We start from the raw sequence: 15173 nt of genomic DNA, 5'->3' as shown, positions 1-15173 counted from the left end.
TGCCGTTCCCGTGCAGCGTCGTGCATGGAGCGCTTCCTTGGTATGTATGATGCTGTTTGTGGGTCTTAGGTAAGGCATCTGGTCTGTTTCTTATCTAACTCTTTTTTTTTTGTTTCTTTACAGGGCTTCCCCTGGCTGTGCCGTTCCCGTGCAGCGTCGTGCATGGAGCGCTTCCTTGGTATGTATGATGCTGTTTGTGGGTCTTAGGTAAGGCATCTGGTCTGTTTCTTATCTAAATCTTTTTTTAAATGTTTCTTTACAGGGTTTCCCCAGGCCGTGCTGTTCCCGTGCAGCGTCGTGCATGGACTGCTTCCCCCGGTATGTATGATGCTGTTGCGGGTCTTAGGTAAGGCATCTGGTCTGTTTCTTATCTAACTCTTTTTTAAAATGTTTCTTTACAGGGCTTCCCCTGGCCGTGCCATTCCCGTGCAGCGTCGTGCATGGAGTGCTTTCCCCGGTATGTATGATGCTGTTTGTGGGTCTTAGGTCAGGCATCTGGTCTGTTTCTTATCTAACTCTTTTTTTTTTGTTTCTTTACAGGGCTTCCCCTGGCTGTGCCGTTCCCATGTAGCGTCGTGCATGGAGCGCTTCCCTGGTATGTATGATGCTGTTTGCGGGTCTTAGGTAAGGCATCTGGTCTGTTTCTTATCTAACTCTTTATTTTCATGTTTCTCTACAGGACTTCCCCGGGCCGTGCCGTTCCCGTGCAGCGTCGTGCATGGAGCGCTTTCCCCGGTATGTATGATGCTGTTTGCGGGTCTTAGGTAAGGCATCTGGTCTGTTTCTTATCTAACTCTTTTTTTTAATGTTTCTTTACAGGGAACCCCCGGCTGTGCCGTTCCCGTGCAGCGTCGTGCATGGTCTGCTTTCCCAGGTATGTATGATGCTGTTTGCGGGTCTTAGGTAAGGCATCTGGTCTGTTTCTTATCTAACTCTTTTTTTTAATGTTTCTTTACAGGGCTTCCCCGGGCCGTGCCGTTCCCGTGCAGCGTCGTGCATGGACTGCTTTCCCCGGTATGTATGATGCTGTTTGCGGGTCTTAGGTAAGGCATCTGGTCTGTTTCTTATCTAACTCTTTTTTTTAATGTTTCTTTACAGGGCTTCCACGGGCTGTGCCGTTCCCGTGCATTGTCGTGCATGGACTGCTTCCCCCGGTATGTATGATGCTGTTGCGGGTCTTAGGTAAGGCATCTGGTCTGTTTCTTATCTAACTCTTTTTTTTAATGTTTCTTTACAGGGCTTCCCCTGGCCGTGCCATTCCCGTGCAGCGTCGTGCATGGAGTGCTTTCCCCGGTATGTATGATGCTGTTTGCGGGTCTTAGGTAAGGCATCTGGTCTGTTTCTTATCTAACTCTTTATTTTCATGTTTCTTTACAGGACTTCCCCGGGCCGTGCCGTTCCCGTGCAGCGTCGTGCATGGAGCGCTTTCCCCGGTATGTATGATGCTGTTTGCGGGTCTTAGGTAAGGCATCTGGTCTGTTTCTTATCTAACTCTTTTTTTTAATGTTTCTTTACAGGGAATCCCCGGGCTGTGCCTTCCCGTGCAGCGTCGTGCATGGACTGCTTTCCCCGGTATGTATGATGCTGTTTGCGGGTCTTAGGTAAGGCATCTGGTCTGTTTCTTATCTAACTCTTTTTTTTAATGTTTCTTTACAGGGCTTCCCCGGGCCGTGCCGTTCCCGTGCAGCGTCGTGCATGGACTGCTTTCCCCGGTATGTATGATGCTGTTTGCGGGTCTTAGGTAAGGCATCTGGTCTGTTTCTTATCTAACTCTTTTTTTTAATGTTTCTTTACAGGGCTTCCACGGGCTGTGCCGTTCCCGTGCATCGTCGTGCATGGACTGCTTCCCCCGGTATGTATGATGCTGTTGCGGGTCTTAGGTAAGGCATCTGGTCTGTTTCTTATCTAACTCTTTTTTTTAATGTTTCTTTACAGGGCTTCCCCTGGCCGTGCCATTCCCGTGCAGCGTCGTGCATGGAGTGCTTTCCCCGGTATGTATGATGCTGTTTGCGGGTCTTAGGTAAGGCATCTGGTCTGTTTCTTATCTAACTCTTTATTTTCATGTTTCTTTACAGGACTTCCCCGGGCCGTGCCGTTCCCGTGCAGCGTCGTGCATGGAGCGCTTTCCCCGGTATGTATGATGCTGTTTGCGGGTCTTAGGTAAGGCATCTGGTCTGTTTCTTATCTAACTCTTTTTTTTAATGTTTCTTTACAGGGAATCCCCGGGCTGTGCCTTCCCGTGCAGCGTCGTGCATGGACTGCTTTCCCCGGTATGTATGATGCTGTTTGCGGGTCTTAGGTAAGGCATCTGGTCTGTTTCTTATCTAACTCTTTTTTTTAATGTTTCTTTACAGGGCTTCCCCGGGCCGTGCCGTTCCCGTGCAGCGTCGTGCATGGACTGCTTTCCCCGGTATGTATGATGCTGTTTGCGGGTCTTAGGTAAGGCATCTGGTCTGTTTCTTATCTAACTCTTTTTTTTAATGTTTCTTTACAGGGCTTCCACGGGCTGTGCCGTTCCCGTGCATCGTCGTGCATGGACTGCTTCCCCCGGTATGTATGATGCTGTTGCGGGTCTTAGGTAAGGCATCTGGTCTGTTTCTTATCTAACTCTTTTTTTTAATGTTTCTTTACAGGGCTTCCCCTGGCCGTGCCATTCCCGTGCAGCGTCGTGCATGGAGTGCTTTCCCCGGTATGTATGATGCTGTTTGCGGGTCTTATGTAAGGCATCTGGTCTGTTTCTTATCTAACTCTTTTTTTTAATGTTTCTTTACAGGGCTTCCCCGGGCCGTGCCGTTCCCGTGCAGCGTCGTGCATGGACTGCTTTCCCCGGTATGTATGATGCTGTTTGCGGGTCATAGGTAAGGCATCTGGTCTGTTTCTTATCTAACTCTTTTTTTTAATGTTTCTTTACAGGGCTTCCACGGGCCGTGCCGTTCCCGTGCAGCGTCGTGCATGGAGTGCTTTCCCTGGTATGTATGATGCTGTTTGCTTGTCTTAGGTAAGGCATCTGGTCTGTTTCTTATCTAACTCTTTTTTTTCTGCTTCTTTACAGGCTTCCCCGGGCCGTGCCGTTCCCGTGCAGCTTCGTGCATGGAGCGCTTTCCCCGGTATGTGTGATGCTGTTTGCGGGTCTTAGGTAAGGCATCTGGTCTGTTTCTTATCTAACTCTTTTTTTTAATGTTTCTTTACAGGGCTTCCCCGGGCCGGGCCGTTCCCGTGCAGCGTCGTGCATGGAGCGCTTTCCCCGGTATGTATGATGCTGTTTGCGGGTCTTAGGTAAGGCATCTGGTCTGTTTCTTATCTAACTCTTTTTTTTAATGTTTCTTTACAGGGCTTCCCCTGGCCGTGCCATTCCCGTGCAGCGTCGTGCATGGAGTGCTTTCCCCGGTATGTATGATGCTGTTTGCGGGTCTTATGTAAGGCATCTGGTCTGTTTCTTATCTAACTCTTTTTTTTAATGTTTCTTTACAGGGCTTCCCCGGGCCGTGCCGTTCCCGTGCAGCGTCGTGCATGGACTGCTTTCCCCGGTATGTATGATGCTGTTTGCGGGTCATAGGTAAGGCATCTGGTCTGTTTCTTATCTAACTCTTTTTTTTAATGTTTCTTTACAGGGCTTCCACGGGCCGTGCCGTTCCCGTGCAGCGTCGTGCATGGAGTGCTTTCCCTGGTATGTATGATGCTGTTTGCTTGTCTTAGGTAAGGCATCTGGTCTGTTTCTTATCTAACTCTTTTTTTTCTGCTTCTTTACAGGCTTCCCCGGGCCGTGCCGTTCCCGTGCAGCTTCGTGCATGGAGCGCTTTCCCCGGTATGTGTGATGCTGTTTGCGGGTCTTAGGTAAGGCATCTGGTCTGTTTCTTATCTAACTCTTTTTTTTAATGTTTCTTTACAGGGCTTCCCCGGGCCGGGCCGTTCCCGTGCAGCGTCGTGCATGGAGCGCTTTCCCCGGTATGTATGATGCTGTTTGCGGGTCTTAGGTAAGGCATCTGGTCTGTATCTTATCTAACTCTTTTTTTTAATGTTTCTTTACAGGGCTTCCCCGGGCCGTGCCGTTTCCGTGCAGAGTCGTGCATGGACTGCTTTCCCCGGTATGTATGATGCTGTTTGTGGGTCTTAGGTAAGGCATCTGGTCTGTTTCTTATCTAACTCTTTTTTTAAATGTTTCTTTACAGGGTTTCCCCAGGCCGTGCTGTTCCCGTGCAGCGTCGTGCATGGACTGCTTCCCCCGGTATGTATGATGCTGTTGCGGGTCTTAGGTAAGGCATCTGGTCTGTTTCTTATCTAACTCTTTTTTAAAATGTTTCTTTACAGGGCTTCCCCTGGCCGTGCCATTCCCGTGCAGCGTCGTGCATGGAGCGCTTTCCCCGGTATGTATGATGCTGTTTGCGGGTCTTAGGTAAGGCATCTGGTCTGTTTCTTATCTAACTCTTTTTTTTAATGTTTCTTTACAGGGAATCCCCGGGCTGTGCCGTTCCCGTGCAGCGTCGTGCATGGACTGCTTTCCCTGGTATGTATGATGCTGTTTGCGGGTCTTAGGTAAGGCATCTGGTCTGTTTCTTATCTAACTCTTTTTTTTAATGTTTCTTTACAGGGCTTCCACGGGCCGTGCCGTTCCCGTGCAGCGTCGTGCATGGAGTGCTTTCCCTGGTATGTATGATGCTGTTTGCTTGTCTTAGGTAAGGCATCTGGTCTGTTTCTTATCTAACTCTTTTTTTTCTGCTTCTTTACAGGCTTCCCCGGGCCGTGCCGTTCCCGTGCAGCTTCGTGCATGGAGCGCTTTCCCCGGTATGTGTGATGCTGTTTGCGGGTCTTAGGTAAGGCATCTGGTCTGTTTCTTATCTAACTCTTCTTTTTTTTGTTTCTTTACAGGGCTTCCCCTGGCTGTGCCGTTCCCGTGCAGAGTCGTGCATGGAGCGCTTCCCTGGTATGTATGATGCTGTTTGCGGGTCTTAGGTAAGGCATCTGGTCTGTTTCTTATCTAACTCTTTTTTTTTATGTTTCTTTACAGGGCTTCCCCGGGCCGTGCCGTACCCGTGCAGCGTCGTGCATGGAGCGCTTTCCCCGGTATGTATGATGCTGTTTGCGGGTCTTAGGTAAGGTATCTGGTCTGTTTTTTATCTAACTCTTTTTTTAAATGTTTCTTTACAGGGCTTCCCCTGGCCGTGCCATTCCCGTGCAGCGTCGTGCAATGAGTGCTTTCCCCGGTATGTATGATGCTGTTTGCGGGTCTTAGGTAAGGCATCTGGTCTGTTTCTTATCTAACTCTTTTTTTAAATATTTCTTTACAGGGCTTCCCCGGGCCGTGCCATTCCCGTGCAGCGTCGTGCATGGAGCGCTTCCCTGGTATGTATGATGCTGTTTGCGGGTCTTAGGTAAGGCATCTGGTCTGTTTATTATCTAACTCTTTTTTTTTATGTTTCTTTACAGGGCTTCCCCTGGCTGTGCCGTTCCTGTGCAGCGTCGTGCGTGCAGTGCTTTCCCCGGTATGTATGATGCTGTTTGCGGGTCTTAGGTAAGGCATCTGGTCTGTTTCTTATCTAACTCTTTTTTTTGTGTTTCTTTACAGGGCTTCCCTGGGCCATGCCGTTCCCGTGCAGCGTCGTGCATGGAGCGCTTTCCCCGATATGTATGATGCTGTTTGCGGGTCTTAGGTAAGGCATCTGGTCTGTTTCTTATCTAACTCTTTTTTAAAATTTTTCTTTACAGGGTTTCCCCGGGCCGTGCTGTTCCCGTGCAGCGTCGTGCATGGACTGCTTCCCCCGGTATGTATGATGCTGTTGCGGGTCTTAGGTAAGGCATCTGGTCTGTTTCTTATCTAACTCTTTTTTTTAATGTTTCTTTACAGGGCTTCCCCTGGCCGTGCCATTCCCGTGCAGCGTCGTGCATGGAGTGCTTTCCCCTGTATGTATGATGCTGTTTGCGGGTCTTAGGTAAGGCATCTGGTCTGTTTCTTATCTATCTCTTTTTTTAAATGTTTCTTTACAGGGCTTCCCCGGGCCGTGCCGTTCCCGTGCAGCGTCGTGCATGGAGCGCTTCCCTGGTATGTATGATGCTGTTTGCGGGTCTTAGGTAAGGCATCTGGTCTGTTTCTTATCTAACTCTTTTTTTTATGTTTCTTTACAGGGCTTCCCCTGGCCGTGCCGTTCCTGTGCAGCGTAGTTCATGGAGTGCTTTCCCCGGTATGTATGATGCTGTTTGCGGGTCTTAGGTAAGGCATCTGGTCTGTTTCTTATCTAACTCTTTTTTTTGTGTTTCTTTACAGGGCTTCCCCGGGCCAATACAGTTCCCGTGCAGCGTCGTGCATGGAGCGCTTTCCCCGGTATGTATGATGCTGTTTGCGGGTCTTAGGTAAGGCATCTGATCTGTTTCTTATCTAACTCTTTATTTTTATGTTTCTTTACAGGGCTTCCCCAGGCCGTACCGTTCCCGTGCAGCGTCGTGCATGGAGCGCTTTCCCCGGTATGTATGATGCTGTTTGCGGGTTTTAGGTAAGGCATCTGGTCTGTTTCTTATCTAACTCTTTTTGTTTCTGTTTCTTTACAGGGCTTCCCCGGGCCGGGCCGTTCCCGTGCAGCGTCGTGCATGGAGCGCTTTCCCCGGTATGTATGATGCTGTTTGCGGGTCTTAGGTAAGGCATCTGGTCTGTTTCTTATCTAACTCTTTTTTTAAATGTTTCTTTACAGGGCTTCCCCGGGCCGTGCCGTTCACGTGCAGCGTCGTGCATGGAGCGCTTCCCTGGTATGTATGATGCTGTTTGCGGGTCTTAGGTAAGGCATCTGGTCTGTTTCTTATCTAACTCTTTTTTTTAATGTTTCTTTACAGGGCTTCCACGGGCCGTGCCGTTCCCGTGCAGCGTCGTGCATGGAGTGCTTTCCCTGGTATGTATGATGCTGTTTGCTTGTCTTAGGTAAGGCATCTGGTCTGTTTCTTATCTAACTCTTTTTTTTCTGCTTCTTTACAGGCTTCCCCGGGCCGTGCCGTTCCCGTGCAGCTTCGTGCATGGAGCGCTTTCCCCGGTATGTGTGATGCTGTTTGCGGGTCTTAGGTAAGGCATCTGGTCTGTTTCTTATCTAACTCTTCTTTTTTTTGTTTCTTTACAGGGCTTCCCCTGGCTGTGCCGTTCCCGTGCAGAGTCGTGCATGGAGCGCTTCCCTGGTATGTATGATGCTGTTTGCGGGTCTTAGGTAAGGCATCTGGTCTGTTTCTTATCTAACTCTTTTTTTTTATGTTTCTTTACAGGGCTTCCACGGGCCGTGCCGTACCCGTGCAGCGTCGTGCATGGAGCGCTTTCCCCGGTATGTATGATGCTGTTTGCGGGTCTTAGGTAAGGTATCTGGTCTGTTTTTTATCTAACTCTTTTTTTAAATGTTTCTTTACAGGGCTTCCCCTGGCCGTGCCATTCCCGTGCAGCGTCGTGCAATGAGTGCTTTCCCCGGTATGTATGATGCTGTTTGCGGGTCTTAGGTAAGGCATCTGGTCTGTTTCTTATCTAACTCTTTTTTTAAATATTTCTTTACAGGGCTTCCCCGGGCCGTGCCATTCCCGTGCAGCGTCGTGCATGGAGCGCTTCCCTGGTATGTATGATGCTGTTTGCGGGTCTTAGGTAAGGCATCTGGTCTGTTTATTATCTAACTCTTTTTTTTTATGTTTCTTTACAGGGCTTCCCCTGGCTGTGCCGTTCCTGTGCAGCGTCGTGCATGCAGTGCTTTCCCCGGTATGTATGATGCTGTTTGCGGGTCTTAGGTAAGGCATCTGGTCTGTTTCTTATCTAACTCTTTTTTTTGTGTTTCTTTACAGGGCTTCCCTGGGCCATGCCGTTCCCGTGCAGCGTCGTGCATGGAGCGCTTTCCCCGATATGTATGATGCTGTTTGCGGGTCTTAGGTAAGGCATCTGGTCTGTTTCTTATCTAACTCTTTTTTAAAATTTTTCTTTACAGGGTTTCCCCGGGCCGTGCTGTTCCCGTGCAGCGTCGTGCATGGACTGCTTCCCCCGGTATGTATGATGCTGTTGCGGGTCTTAGGTAAGGCATCTGGTCTGTTTCTTATCTAACTCTTTTTTTTAATGTTTCTTTACAGGGCTTCCCCTGGCCGTGCCATTCCCGTGCAGCGTCGTGCATGGAGTGCTTTCCCCTGTATGTATGATGCTGTTTGCGGGTCTTAGGTAAGGCATCTGGTCTGTTTCTTATCTATCTCTTTTTTTAAATGTTTCTTTACAGGGCTTCCCCGGGCCGTGCCGTTCCCGTGCAGCGTCGTGCATGGAGCGCTTCCCTGGTATGTATGATGCTGTTTGCGGGTCTTAGGTAAGGCATCTGGTCTGTTTCTTATCTAACTCTTTTTTTTATGTTTCTTTACAGGGCTTCCCCTGGCCGTGCCGTTCCTGTGCAGCGTAGTTCATGGAGTGCTTTCCCCGGTATGTATGATGCTGTTTGCGGGTCTTAGGTAAGGCATCTGGTCTGTTTCTTATCTAACTCTTTTTTTTGTGTTTCTTTACAGGGCTTCCCCGGGCCAATACAGTTCCCGTGCAGCGTCGTGCATGGAGCGCTTTCCCCGGTATGTATGATGCTGTTTGCGGGTCTTAGGTAAGGCATCTGATCTGTTTCTTATCTAACTCTTTATTTTTATGTTTCTTTACAGGGCTTCCCCAGGCCGTACCGTTCCCGTGCAGCGTCGTGCATGGAGCGCTTTCCCCGGTATGTATGATGCTGTTTGCGGGTTTTAGGTAAGGCATCTGGTCTGTTTCTTATCTAACTCTTTTTGTTTCTGTTTCTTTACAGGGCTTCCCCGGGCCGGGCCGTTCCCGTGCAGCGTCGTGCATGGAGCGCTTTCCCCGGTATGTATGATGCTGTTTGCGGGTCTTAGGTAAGGCATCTGGTCTGTATCTTATCTAACTCTTTTTTTTAATGTTTCTTTACAGGGGTTCCCCGGGCCGTGCCGTTTCCGTGCAGAGTCGTGCATGGACTGCTTTCCCCGGTATGTATAATGCTGTTTGTGGGTCTTAGGTAAGGCATCTGGTCTGTTTCTTATCTAACTCTTTTTCTAAATGTTTCTTTACAGGGTTTCCCCAGGCCGTGCTGTTCCCGTGCAGCGTCGTGCATGGACTGCTTCCCCCGGTATGTATGATGCTGTTGCGGGTCTTAGGTAAGGCATCTGGTCTGTTTCTTATCTAACTCTTTTTTTAAATGTTTCTTTACAGGGCTTCCCCTGGCCGTGCCATTCCCGTGCAGCGTCGTGCATGGAGTGCTTTCCCCGGTATGTATGATGCTGTTTGCGGGTCTTAGGTAAGGCATCTGGTCTGTTTCTTATCTAACTCTTTTTTTTTTGTTTCTTTACAGGGCTTCCCCTGGCTGTGCCGTTCCCGTGTAGCGTCGTGCATGGAGCGCTTCCCTGGTATGTATGATGCTGTTTGCGGGTCTTAGGTAAGGCATCTGGTCTGTTTCTTATCTAACTCTTTATTTTCATGTTTCTTTACAGGACTTCCCCGGGCCGTGCCGTTCCCGTGCAGCGTCGTGCATGGAGCGCTTTCCCCGGTATGTATGATGCTGTTTGCGGGTCTTAGGTAAGGCATCTGGTCTGTTTCTTATCTAACTCTTTTTTTTAATGTTTCTTTACAGGGAATCCCCGGGCTGTGCCGTTCCCGTGCAGCGTCGTACATGGACTGCTTTCCCCGGTATGTATGATGCTGTTTGCGGGTCTTAGGTAAGGCATCTGGTCTGTTTCTTATCTAACTCTTTTTTTTAATGTTTCTTTACAGGGCTTCCCCTGGCCGTGCCGTTCCTGTGCAGCGTCGTTCATGGAGTGCTTTCCCCGGTATGTATGATGCTGTTTGCGGGTCTTAGGTAAGGCATCTGATCTGTTTCTTATCTAACTCTTTATTTTTATGTTTCTTTACAGGGCTTCCCCGGGCCGTGCCGTTCCCGTGCAGCGTCGTGCATGGAGCGCTTTCCCCGGTATGTATGATGCTGTTTGCGGGTTTTAGGTAAGGCATCTGGTCTGTTTCTTATCTAACTCTTTTTGTTTCTGTTTCTTTACAGGGCTTCCCCGGGCCGGGCCGTTCCCGTGCAGTGTCGTGCATGGAGCGCTTTCCCCGGTATGTATGATGCTGTTTGCGGGTCTTAGGTAAGGCATCTGATCTGTTTCTTATCTAACTCTTTATTTTTATGTTTCTTTACAGGGCTTCCCCGGGCCGTGCCGTTCCCGTGCAGCGTCGTGCATGGAGCGCTTTCCCCGGTATGTATGATGCTGTTTGCGGGTCTTAGGTAAGGCATCTGGTCTGTATCTTATCTAACTCTTTTTTTTAATGTTTCTTTACAGGGCTTCCCCGGGCCGTGCCGTTTCCGTGCAGAGTCGTGCATGGACTGCTTTCCCCGGTATGTATGATGCTGTTTGTGGGTCTTAGGTAAGGCATCTGGTCTGTTTCTTATCTAACTCTTTTTTTAAATGTTTCTTTACAGGGTTTCCCCAGGCCGTGCTGTTCCCGTGCAGCGTCGTGCATGGACTGCTTCCCCGGTATGTATGATGCTGTTGCGGGTCTTAGGTAAGGCATCTGGTCTGTTTCTTATCTAACTCTTTTTTTTAATGTTTCTTTACAGGGCTTCCACGGGCTGTGCCGTTCCCGTGCATCGTCGTGCATGGACTGCTTCCCCCGGTATGTATGATGCTGTTGCGGGTCTTAGGTAAGGCATCTGGTCTGTTTCTTATCTAACTCTTTTTTTTAATGTTTCTTTACAGGGCTTCCCCTGGCCGTGCCATTCCCGTGCAGCGTCGTGCATGGAGTGCTTTCCCCGGTATGTATGATGCTGTTTGCGGGTCTTATGTAAGGCATCTGGTCTGTTTCTTATCTAACTCTTTTTTTAAATGTTTCTTTACAGGGCTTCCCCGGGCCGTGCCGTTCCCGTGCGGCGTCGTGCATGGAGCGCTTTCCCCGGTATGTATGATGCTGTTTGCGGGTCTTAGGTAAGGTATCTGGTCTGTTTCTTATCTAACTCTTTTTTTAAATGTTTCTTTACAGGGCTTCCCCTGGCCGTGCCATTCCCGTGCAGCGTCGTGCAATGAGTACTTTCCCCGGTATGTATGATGCTGTTTGCGGGTCTTAGGTAAGGCATCTGGTCTGTTTCTTATCTAACTTTTTTTAAATGTTTCTTTACAGGGCTTCCCCGGGCCGTGCCGTTTCCGTGCAGCGTCGTGCATGGAGCGCTTCCCTGGTATGTATGATGCTGTTTGCGGGTCTTAGGTAAGGCATCTGGTCTGTTTATTATCTAACTCTTTTTTTTTATGTTTCTTTACAGGCCTTCCCCTGGCTGTGCCGTTCCTGTGCAGCGTCGTGCATGCAGTGCTTTCCCCGGTATGTATGATGCTGTTTGCGGGTCTTAGGTAAGGCATCTGGTCTGTTTCTTATCTAACTCTTTTTTTTGTGTTTCTTTACAGGGCTTCCCCGGGCCATGCCGTTCCCGTGCAGCGTCGTGTATGGAGCGCTTTCCCCGATATGTATGATGCTGTTTGCGGGTCTTAGGTAAGGCATCTGGTCTGTTTCTTATCTAACTCTTTGTTTAAATTTTTCTTTACAGGGTTTCCCCGGGCCGTGCTGTTCCCGTGCAGCGTCGTGCATGGACTGCTTCCCCCGGTATGTATGATGCTGTTGCGGGTCTTAGGTAAGGCATCTGGTCTGTTTCTTATCTAACTCTTTTTTTTTATGTTTCTTTACAGGGCTTCCCCTGGCCGTGCCGTTCCTGTGCAGCGTCGTTCATGGAGTGCTTTCCCCGGTATGTATGATGCTGTTTGCGGGTCTTAGGTAAGGCATCTGGTCTGTTTCTTATCTAACTCTTTTTTTTGTGTTTCGTTACAGGGCTTCCCCGGGCCATGCCGTTCCCGTGCAGCGTCGTGCATGGAGCGCTTTCCCCGGTATGTATGATGCTGTTTGCGGGTCTTAGGTAAGGCATCTGATCTGTTTCTTATCTAACTCTTTATTTTTATGTTTCTTTACAGGGCTTCCCCGGGCCGTGCCGTTCCCGTGCAGCGTCGTGCATGGAGCGCTTTCCCCGGTATGTATGATGCTGTTTGCGGGTTTTAGGTAAGGCATCTGGTCTGTTTCTTATCTAACTCTTTTTGTTTCTGTTTCTTTACAGGGCTTCCCCGGGCCGGGCCGTTCCCGTGCAGCGTCGTGCATGGAGCGCTTTCCCCGGTATGTATGATGCTGTTTGCGGGTCTTAGGTAAGGCATCTGGTCTGTATCTTATCTAACTCTTTTTTTTAATGTTTCTTTACAGGGCTTCCCCGGGCCGTGCCGTTTCCGTGCAGAGTCGTGCATGGACTGCTTTCCCCGGTATGTATGATGCTGTTTGTGGGTCTTAGGTAAGGCATCTGGTCTGTTTCTTATCTAACTCTTTTTTTAAATGTTTCTTTACAGGGTTTCCCCAGGCCGTGCTGTTCCCGTGCAGCGTCGTGCATGGACTGCTTCCCCCGGTATGTATGATGCTGTTGCGGGTCTTAGGTAAGGCATCTGGTCTGTTTCTTATCTAACTCTTTTTTTTAATGTTTCTTTACAGGGCTTCCCCTGGCCGTGCCATTCCCGTGCAGCGTCGTGCATGGAGTGCTTTCCCCGGTATGTATGATGCTGTTGCGGGTCTTAGGTAAGGCATCTGGTCTGTTTCTTATCTAACTCTTTTTTTTAATGTTTCTTTACAGGGCTTCCCCTGGCCGTGCCATTCCCGTGCAGCGTCGTGCATGGAGTGCTTTCCCCGGTATGTATGATGCTGTTTGCGGGTCTTATGTAAGGAATCTGGTCTGTTTCTTATCTAACTCTTTTTTTTAATGTTTCTTTACAGGGCTTCCCCGGGCCGTGCCGTTCCCGTGCAGCGTCGTGCATGGACTGCTTTCCCCGGTATGTATGATGCTGTTTGCGGGTCATAGGTAAGGCATCTGGTCTGTTTCTTATCTAACTCTTTTTTTTAATGTTTCTTTACAGGGCTTCCACGGGCCGTGCCGTTCCCGTGCAGCGTCGTGCATGGAGTGCTTTCCCTGGTATGTATGATGCTGTTTGCTTGTCTTAGGTAAGGCATCTGGTCTGTTTCTTATCTAACTCTTTTTTTTCTGCTTCTTTACAGGCTTCCCCGGGCCGTGCCGTTCCCGTGCAGCTTCGTGCATGGAGCGCTTTCCCCGGTATGTGTGATGCTGTTTGCGGGTCTTAGGTAAGGCATCTGGTCTGTTTCTTATCTAACTCTTTTTTTTAATGTTTCTTTACAGGGCTTCCCCGGGCCGGGCCGTTCCCGTGCAGCGTCGTGCATGGAGCGCTTTCTCCGGTATGTATGATGCTGTTTGCGGGTCTTAGGTAAGGCATCTGGTCTGTATCTTATCTAACTCTTTTTTTTAATGTTTCTTTACAGGGCTTCCCCGGGCCGTGCCGTTTCCGTGCAGAGTCGTGCATGGACTGCTTTCCCCGGTATGTATGATGCTGTTTGTGGGTCTTAGGTAAGGCATCTGGTCTGTTTCTTATCTAACTCTTTTTTTAAATGTTTCTTTACAGGGTTTCCCCAGGCCGTGCTGTTCCCGTGCAGCGTCGTGCATGGACTGCTTCCCCCGGTATGTATGATGCTGTTGCGGGTCTTAGGTAAGGCATCTGGTCTGTTTCTTATCTAACTCTTTTTGAAAATGTTTCTTTACAGGGCTTCCCCTGGCCGTGCCATTCCCGTGCAGCGTCGTGCATGGAGTGCTTTCCCCGGTATGTATGATGCTGTTTGCGGGTCTTAGGTAAGGCATCTGGTCTGTTTCTTATCTAACTCTTTTTTTTAATGTTTCTTTACAGGGCTTCCCCGGGCCGTGCCGTTCCCGTGCAGCGTCGTGAATGGACTGCTTTCCCCGGTATGTATGATGCTGTTTGCGGGTCTTAGGTAAGGCATCTGGTCTGTTTCTTATCTAACTCTTTTTTTTAATGTTTCTTTACAGGGCTTCCACGGGCCGTGCCGTTCCCGTGCATCGTCGTGCATGGACTACTTCCCCCGGTATGTATGATGCTGTTGCGGGTCTTAGGTAAGGCATCTGGTCTGTTTCTTATCTAACTCTTTTTTTTAATGTTCCTTTACAGGGCTTCCCCTGGCCGTGCCATTCCCGTGCAGCGTCGTGCATGGAGTGCTTTCCCCGGTATGTATGATGCTGTTTGCGGGTCTTAGGTAAGGCATCTGGTCTGTTTCTTATCTAACTCTTTATTTTCATGTTTCTTTACAGGACTTCCCCGGGCCGTGCCGTTCCCGTGCAGCGTCGTGCATGGAGCGCTTTCCCCGGTATGTATGATGCTGTTTGCGGGTCTTAGGTAAGGCATCTGGTCTGTTTCTTATCTAACTCTTTTTTTTAATGTTTCTTTACAGGGAATCCCCGGGCTGTGCCTTCCCGTGCAGCGTCGTGCATGGACTGCTTTCCTCGGTATGTATGATGCTGTTTGCGGGTCTTAGGTAAGGCATCTGGTCTGTTTCTTATCTAACTCTTTTTTTTAATGTTTCTTTACAGGGCTTCCCCGGGCCGTGCCGTTCCCGTGCAGCGTCGTGCATGGACTGCTTTCCCCGGTATGTATGATGCTGTTTGCGGGTCTTAGGTAAGGCATCTGGTCTGTTTCTTATCTAACTCTTTTTTTTAATGTTTCTTTACAGGGCTTCCACGGGCTGTGCCGTTCCCGTGCATCGTCGTGCATGGACTGCTTCCCCCGGTATGTATGATGCTGTTGCGGGTCTTAGGTAAGGCATCTGGTCTGTTTCTTATCTAACTCTTTTTTTTAATGTTTCTTTACAGGGCTTCCCCTGGCCGTGCCATTCCCGTGCAGCGTCGTGCATGGAGTGCTTTCCCCGGTATGTATGATGCTGTTTGCGGGTCTTATGTAAGGCATCTGGTCTGTTTCTTATCTAACTCTTTTTTTTAATGTTTCTTTACAGGGCTTCCCCGGGCCGTGCCGTTCCCGTGCAGCGTCGTGCATGGACTGCTTTCCCCGGTATGTATGATGCGGTTTGCGGGTCATAGGTAAGGCATCTGGTCTGTTTCTTATCTAACTCTTTTTTTTAATGTTTCTTTACAGGGCTTCCACGGGCCGTGCCGTTCCCGTGCAGCGTCGTGCATGGAGTGCTTTCCCTGGTATGTATGATGCTGTTTGCTTGTCTTAGGTAAGGCATCTGGTCTGTTCCTTATCTAACTCTTTTT

Source organism: Triturus cristatus, chromosome 1_1, assembly GCF_964204655.1.
Source record: "Triturus cristatus chromosome 1_1, aTriCri1.1, whole genome shotgun sequence".
In the NCBI taxonomy this organism is placed as follows: domain Eukaryota; kingdom Metazoa; phylum Chordata; class Amphibia; order Caudata; family Salamandridae; genus Triturus; species Triturus cristatus.
Note: the sequence above shows the minus strand (reverse complement) of the source record.